The following is a 19,467-nucleotide window of genomic DNA, read 5'->3' on the forward strand; positions in this document are numbered from 1 at the left end:
TGCCTTAATGAATCAGCCAGCACTTACCATAGCATTAGTCCACTAAGGGATAGGTGTTCACCTAGGGAAAGAACACCCACACACATATAGACGTTGTATAAAAGGGGTTCCTACACACCTGCATGTGCTATATACACCCACCAACATCTACCCCATAACTGAAATAATTACATCAATACATACTTTCATACATTAATCAATTATGCAACTACTGTACATCTGCTGAAACCTTAACATACCTGGACACAGACACACTAACATGGCCCTATGTGAAATAGTTGCAGTTATACAATTGAGCAGCTGCTGATGTAACAGGGTTTATATGAACTAATCCCGTTTCAGTGGGTTGAAAGGTTCATACACCAGGAAGTTTTACCGAGTACTGATTATAAGCACAGTATGATACACAGTAACACCAAACTAAAAATGTCTGGTAAGCACACTGTACACCCCCTGACATTATATGCATAGCTATGCAGCCTTGAGCTGGTCAAACACCCTGGCCAGACTGACACATATGCAGAAGTATTAGGTACAGACAAACCCTGCACAAGTAGCAATATTCAGAAATATAACAGCAGTACTCACATTTAGACCAACTCCTCTAGGCATTACACAGAATATATTACCGTTTTTCTCAATACAGCTGTTGCAATGGATTCCAAACAAAACCTCCACGCTGTCTTCCTCACAAGTAAGGCAAAGGGACAATGCCCAGGTGGAGTACTCAATTATACTCCACTTTAGCCGTGATATTGGCTAAGGCAGTAGCAGCACAGCTGATGTGCATGTAATTAGCTACCTAGGAACACCAATTGGCCATCGGCATAGCACATGTTACTGATCTGTAACTATAAAAGGTTGCCTTGTCACACATTCAAACCATCTGTATCTACCTGTAGGACAGTACAAAATACGGAAAAATGAACCGAAAACGAGTAGTACACTAGTTAATAACACCACAGATTACCAAGACAGTATATCTAATATGTAGTATGTCTGTGTATGTAGTATCTGTACTGTAAGAATTAAAGCAATGCATATAGTGGAAATAGCTATCTTGTAGCAATGTATTGTTGAGCAGTAGTAATGCTTGTAGTATTCTATGTTTGTACTGCTGTAGGTCACACGGCACACTCCACATGCACCACAAGGGATGCTATGGACTTGGAACCCACCATTTAACTTCCAGCCACTGTCAGTGTCAGGATTGGTCCAACAAGTATGTGCTATAACAGGGGATAGTATATGTTGTTATATTTTAACAGTCGACATATGTATGGGTGTATAAGTAAGATGAACATGTTAAAGATGGGCTTACCATGCAAATATGGTGTGCATTGTGGGGTACTGTGCCAATAACTGAGTTATGTACAGTATTCTAGGCAGATCTGTATTCTATTCTACATAGCAGTTCTGATATGTTATGCAAACAGTAGTTATATCAGTTATATGTCAGACATCATGCCTGCTCCTCATATGTGTGAGGTACACAGATGGCATGTGGGACATAGAGAACTTGTAACTTAGCCATGTGTGGGCATAGTTGGCAGGTATTAGTAATATGGTTGCAGATGTGCAGGGGTGTCATCCGTATACCCTTCTGTGACCTGTGTCACACATTCCACATTAGGGTTTATTGTGTATACATCTCGGTGACGCTGGTCACATTCCACATTAGATATGTATTGTATGTGAACATAGTCATAGCTATGAACCGTGCCAGTAGCTCACACTGTATAGCAATTGTGAAGCCACATGATGCCCTGCAATGGCTATGCACATCAGCTCAATCTACAGTATGTCCCTGCATATTTGTAGGGTGGACAGACAACATTGCATCAGCTGAAGGCCCATGTTAGTATAACATGTCCCTGCATTGGGACACCATTACAGTACTGTAGATTGGAAAGAACAACATTGTGTTACACATGTATGCATGTCATTCTACACGTCAGCAGAAGACATGTCATACCACATGTGATTGGCGAGGTCGTACGCCACACAGCAGGCTGGTGTACTGTAAACCTGTGCTGGTCCGTGGCACCATTGCAAAGTAGGGACAGCCATGTCAAAGATGTGTGTACAGCCACATGCACAATGTCTACACTCAGCTCAGGGGTAGGTGGAATAATGCTGTACAGACATGCACTGCTTTCGGGGAAATATGCAAGCTATGGCTCAGGCAAACATAGTATGCAGTCGACATACCCTACTGCTCATGTCCTCACACATAGGGGCGGTGTCCAACAAAAAGCATCAGTGGCAGATGTACAAAGGTTGGCGATGGTCCGTTAACATGTGGTGTATGTTGCACACACCATGGTAGTGCAGTGCAACTGTGCAAAGTGCATGCATTCTGTTGCAGGTATGGGGCATAGGCTACTAACACAAATGGTGCAATACAGGTATGTATGCTAACCACCACTATAATTATGTAAGGTGCATGCCGTCTGCTATACCACATGCATTCTGTTGTGTGCAACTCAGGGATGTATGATGACACCACTATAATTGCCTAAGCTGAAACTATAATTGCAACAAACAACCGTCTCCAGCTGAAAAATTGTAAAATCCAGGCACATCCAACCAAAGCTCTCTTTTATTCTATTAAATGAACCAACGATAGTTGAGCGCTTTCATCCAGATACAACTGGACTTCATCAGAACAACATTACAAAACACCCACCTCCTTTTTATACAAAAAGTTCCCGCCTAAAACATTAATTATACAATTAATTATTCAATTAAGAAAATACAGATTTAAAAACACAGTTCAAAATATATTGTTATACACTTTACATTTGGGTTAAAACAATTCCACAGTAATTAAAATGCTTTAACTATGTGCAGTATGCTCTCCTCTTATTAGGATTGATTTCTAAGGAGTTCCATACCTACTATAAACATTTCTTCTGCTAACACAAACATTCGTTCTGATTTTAACTAATGATTAGAAATAATGTCAATAAATATGTCTTCCTTTTCAATTAATATTAATTCTCCCAATGTTATTTATAATTATAGATTTAATATTACATAATTATATTTATAAATTGTTTCATTACATGCACCAAGCACATCTAAAGTTTTATTCTATGTGTACCTCCATGGTGTCAAGATATATACAAATTTTAATATTTTTATTTTTATTTTTATTTTGGCATTACACAGCATACCCTTGTGACTTAATATTTATATTACTTGTTACCTACTATTTTAACAATGGCTTAGTAGGTATTACTTCATTGAGTCCTGGTGCTACTGCATTAAGTCTAATCTGCCATCTGACTTCTTTCTCACTCACTAGTGCCTTAATATTTCCTCCACGTGGATTTGGTCTCACCAGTTCCAAAATGGCAAACTTAAACCCTGTGCAGCTTTTGTTATTCATAAGGTGCCTTGACAAGGCATTATTGGGATCTTTCTTTTTTATACAATACAAATGATCATATATTCTGTTTTTCAGATATCGATCAGTTTTCCCAACATAATAATTCATACATGTGTTGCACAGGGCTAGGTATATAACATGCTGGCTCATACAGTTCCCATTAGTAAATCTAATTTTTGTTTTAACATTGTTATTAAGTATAATTGAATCTTTTTCAAGAATATAACTGCAGTAATTACAGTTGCCACATTTTTTAGTGCCCACCTTCACACTCTTGGTATTACTATTGAAAGAATTATAGTTAATTTCTAAAATTCTCTTTATATTATTACCAGTTTTATAAACAAATTTGGGGGTACTAGGAATTTTTTCTTTTATACTAATATCACTTGTTAGGATATTCCAATTTGAATGAATTATGCCCTTGATCTCATTACTACACGCTCCATATTTCAAAATACAAGCTTTATAGTGTCTCTTGTCACAATTTCTCTTTTTACCATTTGTATGGCTTGTTGGTTCAGTTTTGTAGGAAATTACAAAGAGACATTTTGCAGTATAAACAGGGGAGGGCTTATAGATGGAGAAGTGGAAATACAAGAGGCAAAAATAATATATATGGTAAAGAGAGACGTAATTCACATAGGCCTAATATCCCTGAACAAGATTTTTTATGGGAGGATGGGGAAGTGGAAAATTGGCCGACTCTGAAGAAACAGGGGAGGGTGAACCAAAGGTGGAGCAACTACAGACAATGAAAGAAATATGGAATAATGAGCCCTTTGGTGTAGGGGAGATGTTAGCGATAGTGCCAGTTGGGCAGATAACTGACCCTACATTTCCCAATATATTAGAAGCAGGGGGGGATGTTAAAATATATAATTATACAGCATATAATATCAACCCTGAATCAATACAAATTTTGACCAAGGGAATGAAATACATTCCTGATAGATCAATGGACCTTACTGATACCCTGGTTGAGACCAAATTGTTTCTTCGGAAATTAAATCTTGGTATTTTCTTCCAAAATGACACAGAATATAGGTACGATGATGGATTAAGAAAGAAGAGCACTTTTACCCCCCCACTTGCCAAGACATTAATCTCTTTTGAGAATGTTATAAACAAGGAAATATATTCACTGTATAACAAAAAGAAGTATAACAATAAATACAGAGCAGCAAACCAGCAGGCTATTCTAACTCTGGAGAAACTCAAAGAGAATAATGTAAGAGTATTGGCAGCAGACAAAGGGGGTGGGGTAGTACTATATGATAACATCAAATATATTAATAAAATGTTTGAAATATTATACAATACAGATCAATATGAGGTATCATCATTAAATGAAGTTAATATTTCATATAGACGTATTGACTCATATTTGGAAGAATTTCTATTAGAGAATAGAATAGATGAGGTTTTGTATAAATATTTAAAGGTGGACTTTCCCATACTGGCAACTATTAAAGGGATTCCCAAGATTCATAAGGACCTATCTGACCCTCCCTTTAGGCCTATTATTTCTGGAAGTAATAGTAAAGTATTCCCTTTGGGAAGTATATTGATTATAAATTGAAGCACATATATGCATCTATAAAGCACATAATTAAAGATTCGTGGAATTTTGGGATTATTCACACATGAATTATGGAATCCTGAACAGTTATTTGTTACCATTGATATTCAAGATTTGTTTTCTTGTATACCCAAAGAGGAAGGTTTAGAAAGATTTATGTGTAGTTTGCAGAAACACAGTGGATACTCTACTGAAGAAATTACCTTGCTTGCAGCCTTTATGGAACTAGTGTTGGATTTTAACTACATCTATTATGAAGGTGAATACTTTAGACAGGTATCAGGAGTGGCTATGGGAGCATCTTGTGCTCCCATATATGCCAACCTTGTGCTACTAAATTGGGAGGAGGAATTTGTACTGCACTCTAATTGGATGAAATCCATAACAACGTATGTCCGATTTTTGGACGACATTTTCATCCTATGGAAGGGTAGCAGTGACGAATTAACTGACTTCCTACGGTATATTAATCAAACAACAGGATACCTAAGATTTACATATAAAATGGACAAAGAGGGGATTAACTACCTTGATACCTATATTTCTAATGATGGTACATCCTTTCAGTCACAAATATATAGGAAGGACACATATAGTAATAGTTACCTACACTATGAAAGTGCCCACTCTTATCACACCAAAAGAGGCATCATAAAAGGACAGTGTATAAGGGCAGCAAGAATGACAACAACAAAGGAGGGCATGATATCTGAATTAGATTTTATTGGTAGAGCATTTATAGAAAAGGGTTACCCAAGGGATATGGTAACAGATATTATAACATATGTGTCTAGTGAATGGGGTCGGAAATATCCACCCTTACTAGGGATAGGACTGGAAAACAAAACTGAACCAACAAGCCATACAAATGGTAAAAAGAGAAATTGTGACAAGAGACACTATAAAGCTTGTATTTTGAAATACGGAGCGGTAGTAATGAGATCAAGGGCATAATTCATTCAAATTGGAATATCCTAACAAGTGATATTAGTATAAAAGAAAAAGTTCCTAGTACCCCCAAATTTGTTTATAAAACTGGTAATAATATAAAGAGAATTTTAGAAATTAACTATAATTCTTTCAATAGTAATACCAAGAGTGTGAAGGTGGGCACTAAAAATGTGGCAACTGTAATTACTGCAGTTATATTCTTGAAAAGATTCAATTATACTTAATAACAATGTTAAAACAAGAATTAGATTTACTAATGGGAACTGTATGAGCCAGCATGTTATATACCTAGCCCTGTGCAACACATGTATGAATTATTATGTTGGGAAAACTGATCGATATCTGAAAAACAGAATATATGATCATTTGTATTGTATAAAAAAGAAAGATCCCAATAATGCCTTGTCAAGGCACCTTATGAATAACAAAAGCTGCACAGGGTTTAAGTTTGCCATTTTGGAACTGGTGAGACCAAATCCACGTGGAGGAAATATTAAGGCACTAGTGAGTGAGAAAGAAGTCAGATGGCAGATTAGACTTAATGCAGTAGCACCAGGACTCAATGAAGTAATACCTACTAAGCCATTGTTAAAATAGTAGGTAACAAGTAATATAAATATTAAGTCACAAGGGTATGCTGTGTGTAATGCCAAAATAAAAACAAAAATAAAAATATTAAAATTTGTATATATCTTGACACTATGGAGGTACACATAGAATAAAATTTCAGATGTGCTTAGTGCATGTAATGAAACATTTTATAAATATAATTATGTAATATTAAATCAATAATTATAAATAACATTGGGAGAATTAATATTAATTGAAAAGGAAGACATATTTATAGACATTATTTCTAATCATTAGTTAAAATCAGAACGAATGTTTGTGTTAGCAGAAGAAATGTTTATAGTATGTATGGAACTCCTTAGAAATCAATCCTAATAAGAGGAGAGCATACTGCACATAGTTAAAGCATTTTAATTACTGTGGAATTGTTTTAACCCAAATGTAAAGTGTATAACAATATATTTTGAACTGTGTTTTTAAATCTGTATTTTCTTAATTGAATAATTAATTGTATAATTAATGTTTTAGGCGGGAACTTTTGTATAAAAAGGAGGTGGGTGTTTTGTAATGTTGTTCTGATGAAGTCCAGTTGTATCTGGATGAAAGCTCAACTATCGCTGGTTCATTTAATAGAATAAAAGAGAGCTTTGGTTGGATGTGCCTGGATTTTACAATTTTTCAGCTGGAGACGGTTGTTTGTTGCAAGTAGTTGTTGTAATCCAGGAATTTGTCAATACAAGTTGTGCCTTATGGATTCCCTCCATGAGCTCTCAGGGTATGGTAGCACCATTACCAGAGAAGAAGTGGATAAAATCCACTCTGAACTTGCGATTGTGAAAGGAGAATTGTCACGTTTAATCGAACTTTTAACACCACCTACTACCACTTTAAATGGTAGGAACTTTGCTAACACAAACAACGCATTGACGCCATCTCGCTCCTCCATGGGCAACGGCAGTGACGCGGACATCCCGAATGGGCAGAGGAGGCATTCCTTACCGCTTTCGACTGACTGTACGCCGAGGAAAGGTGAAATTCATGGTCCGAGTAATTCGGAAAATTTGTTCAATTTAACAGGAACTAAAGACGACAAGGAAGAGGATGTGTATCTTATATCGGGCGCCAAACCCAAACGAGCATTACCAACAAGGACTTACGCTACAACTGAAAAACTAAAAACATATACTGGTCATAAAAAAGGTACTGTTTTTCACTCTTCCCCTGGGGGAAACAATAATATATTTAATAGTGACAGAATAATGCATACGTCTTTTGAATTCAAAGTTGGCAACGAAGCAAACGCTAAATGTAGTGATGAACAAGACAAACCAGCAACACTCAAACAAACTATTTATTCATTTGGCGATAAATTAAATAAGATAAAAATGTTGCAATTGGAAAACATGTATTTGTAATGTATTGATTGCAATGTAATTCCTATGGGCTTACGATTTTTTAAAGAGCCAATAGGTATTGAAATGAATGTAGAGAATGTTAAAATTTGCAATAGCATGTTTGACGATTTTGGAAAACGTTTTATGAAGTTTATTATAACAAATAATGACACAAAATTAAGTAGCCTTTTGTGTGAGGCAGAAGAAATGAGTAACAGTATTACTAGGGATTTGTTATTCCCACAATGGGAAGTACTTTACCAAAAACAGTATGATTATGCAGAAACAAATAGTAAAAAAATGTTTGAACGAAAGAATAGGAAATTACAAAGAGACATTTTGCAGTATAAACAGGGGAGGGCTTATAGATGGAGAAGTGGAAATACAAGAGGCAAAAATAATATATATGGTAAAGAGAGACGTAATTCACATAGGCCTAATATCCCTGAACAAGATTTTTTATGGGAGGATGGGGAAGTGGAAAATTGGCCGACTCTGAAGAAACAGGGGAGGGTGAACCAAAGGTGGAGCAACTACAGACAATGAAAGAAATATGGAATAATGAGCCCTTTGGTGTAGGGGAGATGTTAGCGATAGTGCCAGTTGGGCAGATAACTGACCCTACATTTCCCAATATATTAGAAGCAGGGGGGGATGTTAAAATATATAATTATACAGCATATAATATCAACCCTGAATCAATACAAATTTTGACCAAGGGAATGAATGAAATACATTCCTGATAGATCAATGGACCTTACTGATACCCTGGTTGAGACCAAATTGTTTCTTCGGAAATTAAATCTTGGTATTTTCTTCCAAAATGACACAGAATATAGGTAATGATGATGGATTAAGAAAGAAGAGCACTTTTACCCCCCCACTTGCCAAGACATTAATCTCTTTTGAGAATGTTATAAACAAGGAAATATATTCACTGTATAACAAAAAGAAGTATAACAATAAATACAGAGCAGCAAACCAGCAGGCTATTCTAACTCTGGAGAAACTCAAAGAGAATAATGTAAGAGTATTGGCAGCAGACAAAGGGGGTGGGGTAGTACTATATGATAACATCAAATATATTAATAAAATGTTTGAAATATTATACAATACAGATCAATATGAGGTATCATCATTAAATGAAGTTAATATTTCATATAGACGTATTGACTCATATTTGGAAGAATTTCTATTAGAGAATAGAATAGATGAGGTTTTGTATAAATATTTAAAGGTGGACTTTCCCATACTGGCAACTATTAAAGGGATTCCCAAGATTCATAAGGACCTATCTGACCCTCCCTTTAGGCCTATTATTTCTGGAAGTAATAGTAAAGTATTCCCCTTTGGGAAGTATATTGATTATAAATTGAAGCACATATATGCATCTATAAAGCACATAATTAAAGATTCGTGGGAATTTTTGGGATTATTCACACATGAATTATGGAATCCTGAACAGTTATTTGTTACCATTGATATTCAAGATTTGTTTTCTTGTATACCCAAAGAGGAAGGTTTAGAAAGATTTATGTGTAGTTTGCAGAAACACAGTGGATACTCTACTGAAGAAATTACCTTGCTTGCAGCCTTTATGGAACTAGTGTTGATTTTAACTACATCTATTATGAAGGTGAATACTTTAGACAGGTATCAGGAGTGGCTATGGGAGCATCTTGTGCTCCCATATATGCCAACCTTGTGCTACTAAATTGGGAGGAGGAATTTGTACTGCACTCTAATTGGATGAAATCCATAACAACGATGTCCCATTTTTGACGACATTTTCATCCTATGGAAGGGTAGCAGTGAATTAACTGACTTCCTACGTATATTAATCAAACAACAGGATACCTAAGATTTACATATAAAATGGACAAAGAGGGATTAACTACCTTGATACCTATATTTCTAATGATGGTACATCCTTTCAGTCACAAATATATAGGAAGGACACATATAGTAATAGTTACCTACACTATGAAAGTGCCCACTCTTATCACACCAAAAGAGGCATCATAAAAGGACAGTGTATAAGGGCAGCAAGAATGACAACAACAAAGGAGGGCATGATATCTGAATTAGATTTTATTGGTAGAGCATTTATAGAAAAGGGTTACCCAAGGGATATGGTAACAGATATTATAACATATGTGTCTAGTGAATGGGGTCGGAAATATCCACCCTTACTAGGGATAGGACTGGAAAACAAAACTGAACCAACAAGCCATACAAATGGTAAAAAGAGAAATTGTGACAAGAGACACTATAAAGCTTGTATTTTGAAATACGGAGCGTGTAGTAATGAGATCAAGGGCATAATTCATTCAAATTGGAATATCCTAACAAGTGATATTAGTATAAAAGAAAAAATTCCTAGTACCCCCAAATTTGTTTATAAAACTGGTAATAATATAAAGAGAATTTTAGAAATTAACTATAATTCTTTCAATAGTAATACCAAGAGTGTGAAGGTGGGCACTAAAAAATGTGGCAACTGTAATTACTGCAGTTATATTCTTGAAAAAGATTCAATTATACTTAATAACAATGTTAAAACAAGAATTAGATTTACTAATGGGAACTGTATGAGCCAGCATGTTATATACCTAGCCCTGTGCAACACATGTATGAATTATTATGTTGGGAAAACTGATCGATATCTGAAAAACAGAATATATGATCATTTGTATTGTATAAAAAAGAAAGATCCCAATAATGCCTTGTCAAGGCACCTTATGAATAACAAAAGCTGCACAGGGTTTAAGTTTGCCATTTTGGAACTGGTGAGACCAAATCCACGTGGAGGAAATATTAAGGCACTAGTGAGTGAGAAAGAAGTCAGATGGCAGATTAGACTTAATGCGGCAGTAGCACCAGGACTCAATGAAGTAATACCTACTAAGCCATTGTTAAAATAGTAGGTAACAAGTAATATAAATATTAAGTCACAAGGGTATGCTGTGTGTAATGCCAAAAATAAAAACAAAAATAAAAATATTAAAATTTGTATATATCTTGACACTATGGAGGTACACATAGAATAAAATTTCAGATGTGCTTAGTGCATGTAATGAAACATTTTATAAATATAATTATGTAATATTAAATCAATAATTATAAATAACATTGGGAGAATTAATATTAATTGAAAAGGAAGACATATTTATAGACATTATTTCTAATCATTAGTTAAAATCAGAACGAATGTTTGTGTTAGCAGAAGAAATGTTTATAGTATGTATGGAACTCCCTTAGAAATCAATCCTAATAAGAGGAGAGCATACTGCACATAGTTAAAGCATTTTAATTACTGTGGAATTGTTTTAACCCAAATGTAAAGTGTATAACAATATATTTTGAACTGTGTTTATAAATCTGTATTTTCTTAATTGAATAATTAATTGTATAATTAATGTTTTAGGCGGGAACTTTTTGTATAAAAAGGAGGTGGGTGTTTTGTAATGTTGTTCTGATGAAGTCCAGTTGTATCTGGATGAAAGCGCTCAACTATCGTTGGTTCATTTAATAGAATAAAAGAGAGCTTTGGTTGGATGTGCCTGGATTTTACAATTTTTCAGCTGGAGACGGTTGTTTGTTGCAAGTAGTTGTTGTAATCCAGGAATTTGTCAATACAAACTGAAACTATAATTGTCTAAGCTGAATGCCATCTGCCATATCACCTGCATGTAGCATGTGTGTGTCTGTGTGTGTGTCTCTGTGTGTGTGTCTCTGTATGTCTGTATGTCTATGTGTGTGTCTGTGTGTCTGTGTGTGTGTGTGTGTGTGTGTGTGTCTCTGTGTGTGTCTCTGTGTGTGTGTGTGTTTGTGTGTGTGTGTCTGTTTGTGTGTCTGTGTGTGTGTGTTTGTGTGTGTGTCTCTGTCTTTGTCTGTATGTGTCTCTGTCTTTGTCTGTGTGTGTGTCACTGTGTGTGTCTTTGTGTGTGTGTGTGTCTCTGTCTGTGTGTGTCTGGTATAACTTGTAATGTCATTTTCCCCTCACAGGTGTTGATGTAGGTGTGTTGCCCTCCTGCGGTCCACCTGATGTTAGTGTCACCACAGACTCTAGCAGTGATGATGATAGTATGATTGAGGCAGAGGCAAGATTGTCAGGGGCTGAATCTGTGCCATTGGTTGCCATTCCACCTGTCTCCCCCTCATCCTCGCACACAGTTCCCCTGCCTGCACATACCCATCACCACCAGCCATAGAGGAAGGACAGTTGGCGGGTGGCTTCATGGAACAGGGAAGTGTGGTGACTATGGAAGTTGTGCCTGCACACCATGCTTCCAGTCAACAGACTGGTGATGTCCCACACAGGGCGCTGCGGAACCAAGCACATCATCTGGAGTCAACAGACACATGTTTTGGGCTGTAGTGGAGGCACAGGCACGTGCTGAATGGCACAACAGAGACGGTCTGAGGCTTCAGAGAACTGTTGTCCATTCATTAACCAACAACATCCAGGCACTTGCAAATGCACACCATCATCTTGCAGATATTTTGGATAGACGATTAGGTGACATGGTGGGAGTCCTTGACCGTGGCATGTCAATCCTCGAGCATGGAATGTCTGTGCTGGAACAACTGGTGGGAGTGAGGCGTCGGGCACGTGGACGTAGGCCAGCTACATTACCTGTTGAAGGCTACGTGAACATGCTACTACACATGGCCCCTCCCATAGTGGTGGTAGCAGCAGCAATGCTGCTGGTGCTGTGCAGTCCACACCAGGACACAGCAGGCCATGTGCACATGGTCCTGGACGGTCCCAACAGGGACACGATTCCAGTGGACATGTGTCATCAGAGGATACCCAATCTGGACCTCTGCCTGGTAGTGCCCGTGCAACCCCTGGCAGGTGCAGGTCACGTGGCCATGGCCGGACACCATGAACTGTGACACCTGCCTTGTACAGTCTGAAGCTGTCAATCAATATTACCCCTGTGTGGGCCAGCCTCATGCCAGACCTGTGTGCATGCATACACACACACTGGAAACAAATGTAGGGCACCTCATCACGCATAACATCCACACACGCCCAATGATATCACAGGCCCTAACACACACGCATGATGTAATCCAATGGCACAGCATAAGCCTCTTGCAAACATTATCACCCTGTGCATATGATGATGCCTGTGCCGCATCCCTGTCATCCACACCATTGGTGTAGAGACATGTTCATATGGTCTGATGCACAGGGTGAACATACTAGGTAGACAATTGTAGATTAATATTGTTGAGTAGTGTTGACAGGCAGCAGACATAACATGTATTGCAGTTTTAGAATGCATTTTGTACATTTGACAGCATGTATCATGTGTAACAACACTAACAGCATGTTGATCCTGACATTCTTCCTCTTTCGGGTGTAGTTGCATGTGCCAGGGGATGTTGGTGTATGCAGGAGTCCCATATGTACATGTTGACTACCCACAGGTCAGTATGACAATACCTGCATGCACTTTGTAGCTTCCACATCACAATTATATTCTCCCATGTTTCAATTATGTTTACTGTTCTAATGATCCAAGAGCATGATAGCTGTGTAGTAAGCTACTGTGTTCAGAGCCATCGCATCCATAGTGGGTGACATCACAGGTATAGTTACCTGGAGTGCGGAGTGGGTAAAGGTATGGTATGCTGGATGACAAGGGTAAACGCCAGTGGAAATAGTGGCATCTCATTGGGAAGCAGTAATACCCACTGTCATGACAGCATGCAAACACAGACACACCCACACACTCAGGGATTCCAGATACAGTAACACACAGTCTGACACACACACACACACAGTTGCCAGTATTCGGATGTCAACCCCTGCCTATGTGCATATCATCATTATAGTACTACACAATTACAAGATGTGCCACAGAGATTACACATGCACATGTAGTTGGAATGGCCTAAGATCGAGGACATCGACAGGGATACTACAGTGCAGTGAGTGTATGTGGGGAGGGGGGTCCGTCAGTAGGCTATGTAACAACTGGTCACACCCCAGGGCGTACATGTTAACAGGTGGTTAGTATGCAGTCTGTGATTGATGTTATCAACAGGGATGCTACACTGCTTTGAGTGGATAGGGGGAGGGGGCATTAACATTCCACTATGATAACATACAGCCTCACTCCAGGAACCGGACAGCCATACACACGGACAGTCACACACACACACACACACACACACACACACACACACACACACACACACACACACACACAAACTGGCATTCACAAAGATGTACACCTATGTCACACACATACAGACACTTTACATGTGTGTGGTTTAACCACCTGCCTATGGCTTTCTTTCTACACTTCACTATGTACTGGTGTCACCAGCAGTGTTCAGGAGAGTGATAACATGTGGGATGTATTCCCAACCATATGTGACATATATGGACGCACACCAACACGTGCCAGTACTGTGAATCAAACACATGGCTATCTCATGATAGGTACTACAGCAGTAGAGCACTATCACATCCAGTACAATGCTTACTGACTCTTTCCTATGACAACTGTGCTGATATATGCACAATATATGCACAGGGGAGGTATTACTGTTACAGGTTTCATGAGGTTTGCCTTTGGATTCACCCTTACAGCATTCTACATTGCCTGTCTTCCACTTCAATTAACAAAACCTGACCTTAGCAGGTACACAGGTTATTGTAGGACTGGTTGTAACACACTAGTGAGCTGTCCTCAGTAATCATTCATCCGCAAAGAAGCCCCAACACTTAGTAGTCATGTACAAACATCCATCCATACCTCATGTATGGCTTACTGTACTTAGAGCATATCACCATATACAGTTGGCAATGTCTGATGAATCTGGGCATCTTGGGGCAATGCAGCAATTGCCTCATGTACACAGACACCCTTCTCCTCCTACCACTCAACACTACAACCTGTGAGAGATGCACTTATAACCAAAGTGGAAGCAAAGCTCTCTTCACCCAAGACTGGACTAGACAGTCAAGAGGGGAAGGTAAACACTTGCACCGCAGCACACTCATCACATAGTCCCTCAAAACCTACACCACCAAAACACACACATAGAAACACAAAACACACACCTACATTCATGGAGGCTCTCAAAAAAAATCTACCCAAGCAACAGGGACTTCCAAAGCAGAAACGTAAGCAACCTCCACCCCCCCCAACACAACCCAAATGACACATAGCCCACAAACTCAGTGTGCCACTCAACCACAGCCCATAATGCATTACAACGTACCTAACACTCTAGCCATAGGTGACTCTATAGTCAGGCACACTGATGTTCCACTCACCAGGCTAAACTAGGGGAAAGTCACTGTCAGCTGTCTGTCAGGTGCCAGGATCCGCCACATAATGCATGTACTCAGGTCACTCCACAGCAAGTACAAATATGACTCTGTCATTGTCTATGTTGGTGTGAATGACCTGAGATGTACCTCCCTGGACTACATGAAAAGAGACATGGAGGAGCTTACTGATCTTGTAGCCCAGGCAGGTATGACCCTAGCCCTGAGTATCATCCTGCCATCACCCAGAATGATATCACAGTACAAGGACAAAATTATTGACTTCAACAATTGGCTAAGCTTCTGGTGCCATTCTAAGGGGATCCAGTATCTGTCTGCCTGGGATGACATGATCAACAAACCACAATGCTTTGCCAGAGATGGCCTGCACCTGTCGCCCTTGGGATTCCGGATACTGGCTAAGGCTCTTGCCATCCCTATAGTGCCTTTTTTAGGCAAGATTTAAATGACAAATTCACCACCGTAACAGGTACAAGCAAGCAAAATCTGAGGCTAATGCTACTCGATGCTAGAAGTCTAAACCTCAAAATGCACTCACTCGAGACACTCCTTAAAATGGGGACCATCGACATCTGTGCAGTGACAGAGACCTGGTTCAAGGCTCCAGAGAGCACCCCTGCATTACCAGGCTATAATTCATACCACACCTTTCGGCCACCTAAGGACCAAAGCACTAAAGGCGGAGGCGTGTCAGTATTCATTAAGGATATCCACACCTCCAAGCTAGTTGCTCAGCATAATGCATCTGAGATTATCCAAGTGCAACTAACTCTGGGCAAGACCGAAATGCAAATTGTAGCTTGCTACAGATCCCCCACCATGCCCCGGGATAACTCCCATTGGCATACCAACAGATGTCTAACATGTTCACATGCCCTAGCCCATAGAACCTCCGGATATCCCCTGTGGTGCATGTAGTACCTGTGCATTACTGCAGTGTGGCAAACTAAGTAGTTAGAGTGTGTATTTGTGGGCCTGGCAGAGAGTGTCAATGTGAGTTCATTAGAGAGTGTGGTTGTGTTAACAATGACATCCGTTCATGTGGGCAGCCATGTGTGCTACACCTAATGTATGTCTACTATGTCTCTGTTGCAGATGTCGCTCACCAACACATATATATGTTCTTACAGCACACCAACATGTCAGCTTTGTAGCACATGGAGTAACTGCATGCAGTTGTAATAGTAATGACTAGTCAATCAGGGGGTTGACCCTTGTACTGGTAGGTTTGTGACAGATGATGCTTAGGTTTTAGTCTCCAAGCCCTTCTCTGATGTACTTTGCCTCTGTCTGTCCCTCCCACACACTCTCTGGTGGATGTAGAGGTGTACACCTGCTCAGCAGCAGCTTGTGCATTGTAAGTGATGGTCATGATCAGGTGATGGCCTCTGCACCTGTTGCAGTCCTCCTCTAACTGACTGCATGTGGAACAGCTGTGATGATGTTCCCATTGCCATTCACATAAAAAACACAGTACAATACCTAGGAACATCATGTTGGTGTTTGCCCATGACAGTCGCTGTGAGTGGTACCTGGATCTGCTGTTTGGAAACGGCATTACAGATGATATCTGGATGTTCCTCAAACAACATACACAGTGGGAAATAGCCTAAAGACAGGGGGATGATGTGCCAGACATGACTACAGCATGTAAGTGTAGCAATGCTTCATTGAGACTACTGCTGGTTAACAAGTGTGTGGTAATGGCTATTCTGCATGTTGTAAAACTGACAAGACAGTGCTCTGTTCGTGAGGGATCCCCATCTGTAGGGCCATCTGTGGACTGGTCAGTGTGTGGAATCATTTGTTTCCTGTGTTACTCACTGAACACACATATGTGAACAGCAAGAGCATAGTGTGAGGATTGCAGCCAGCACATGGTGATAGTGATGAGTTACTTCCATCGCATCCCTGACTGGACATATGTCACATGAAACAGTGATGGAGCACATTTTCTATACTGTTGAATGACTGCGCTGGATGATATGTTTGTAATAAGGTCCTATGTCTGTATATCTGCTGTGGCTTATTGGTAAATCACAGCAGCTGTGTGTGCAGGGTCCTGGTTTTGAGCCTTGCAGAGACCATTTATTTTGTTGCAGGGCAGAACAAGGCCATTAGATACAGAGTGAGTAAGACACATTGAAGCAGTTGCGAGCAGGTGTGCGTGGGTTTGCGCAGTGCTAAGCAATGCTAACCTCTGGATGTTCATCGTGTTATCCTGCTGCAGTCATCACACTTGGGTTATCCTGTCGTCAGGCGGTCCCGCAGTCAGCCGGAATTCCAAAGTCTTGGTCCGGCGTAGGTTGCTGTCGCCTCTTCCCTGACGTCAGTGCACCAGGGGTATATATAGTGCAACCGATGCCATTTTATTCAGTCTTTCTTGCCGCGCGGTGCCCGAAGCAGAAGCAGTTCGCAAGTGCCGGTCGGCCAACTCCTGAGATTTTCGAATTCGAATTTCAGACCGAAGTCTTCTATAAAGCTAAGTACCCCATTGGGGAAACTTTTCTTGCCTCAAACCGATGTCAGAAAAAGTTAACAATTGTATTTCTTGTGGGAAGCAAGTACCTCATAAGGATTTTCATTCTTATTGCATACCTTGCCTATGCCCAGACCACAACGTCACTTCTTGTCGGTTTTGTGCTAGGTTTAATAACCGTACTATTAAAAGACGCTTTGATTTCGCACGACACTACTTCGGTAGGAAATTTAACTACACCATGCCTTCAGAGCAACTGACTACCGGCATGCACAAAAAACACAGGGATAAGAACAGACAGCCCAGGCCTAAGCCAGACTCCAAGGCCTCGGCTGATCTGGTCTCCGGTTCTCCGGTCCTCAGTGAGGCTCCGACGCAGCCCCTGACTACCGCAGATCTGGAAACCGAGACCGCTACAGAAATTTTGGCAGAAGGCACCAGGCCGACGCAGCCATTTAGTTCAGGGCCTTCTGACAACATTGTTACAAAAGACGTCGATGCTACAGAAACTCCATCGGTTTCTGAAGGCGTTTACAGACCGATGACTCTCACCATTAAAACGTTTTCTAAGTCGAAGACTCCTACTAAATCTAACAGGACTGCACTTCAGTCACCTGTTCAAGGCCCCATGCCTAAGAAACAGATGCTCAAAATGGCTGAAGATTTGATTTCTTTAATCAGGGGTTCCCAGCCGCCTCCTGACAAAAGGCCTAGACAAGAGGAAGATAATGCATCCTCTGAACAAGTGTCCATTTCTTCAGACTCCTGTGAGGACCAAGATTATTCCTTCTCTCCTTATGAATATTCTGATGCTGAGGACTCTATTCCCTCAGCTTCTCCTCCTGAAGACTACTCCTTTGGGGAAACTTTACACACTATGAGGGAACATTTTCACTGGGAAGGTCAGGACTACTCTGACTCGAAGAAAAAGCTCAGAGAGTTTCTTTTACTCCCCCAACACAGACCACTTGCCATCCCACCAGTTTTGGACATAGTGGATGATGTTTATTTAGAATCCAGTTTGAACCCAGACTCTCTACCTCCTGCTCCGGCTAAGCCTGACAGATACTATAGAGTGCCTGATTCCCAAAAATTTCTTTACAAAAGCCTTGCAGCTGACCCAGAGACCATCTCCCAGGGTCCCAAGGGGGCTAAGGCTTCTATGGCTAAAAACCCAGTACCTTCTGAGAGGGATTCCAGAGCGCTAGACAGGTGGGGGGAAAAGGTTTACACCTCAGCCACACTAGCTATGAGAGCACTGAATTGCCAATTTCACATGCTTAAATATCAGCAATTCCTAATCTCTCAGTTAAAGCAAAGAATAACCACTCTCCCTCAACAATCTGAATTTAAAGAAGTACAAGATCTGTTGCACGCCACTGAGCAGGTTGGCAAACATACCTTACAATGTGGGTTTGATTCTTTGGAGGCCTCCTGCAGAGCAGCTGTCACTGGGTCTGTTATACGTAGGCATGCTTGGTTAAAGGAACAAACTCTGCCCGATCATGTTAAAGCAAAATTACTAGATGCTCCCTTACAGCAGGATGTTCTTTTTGGAGTTAAAGCAGAAGAAGTTTTAAAGAAAATGGAGGATAAGGCAAAATCTATGCAGACAGTCAAAGATTTCCTACAGATACAACCCCCTCCCTTCAGCAGAAACTGGCCAACAAAAAATTGGTCCTTTCTAGCTACTGACAGACCACAGAGGGGTAAATACAGATGCCCAAGGGGCAGAGGACAACCACAAGCCCAGTATAAGCCTTGCCAATGGAGCAGTAC

The 19,467-nt window shown here is 40.0% G+C and overlaps 1 protein-coding gene across 3 annotated transcripts in view; it reads left to right on the forward strand.

The window, feature by feature from the left end:
- Positions 1 to 19,467, forward strand: part of BATF3 (basic leucine zipper ATF-like transcription factor 3) — a 222,530-nt gene that overhangs the window by 130,095 nt on the left and 72,968 nt on the right. The gene's annotated exons all lie outside the window — the stretch shown is intronic.

This window comes from Protopterus annectens, chromosome 1.part2 (assembly GCF_019279795.1).
Source record: "Protopterus annectens isolate FY-2018-M chromosome 1.part2, PAN1.0, whole genome shotgun sequence".
Classification (NCBI taxonomy): domain Eukaryota; kingdom Metazoa; phylum Chordata; order Ceratodontiformes; family Protopteridae; genus Protopterus; species Protopterus annectens.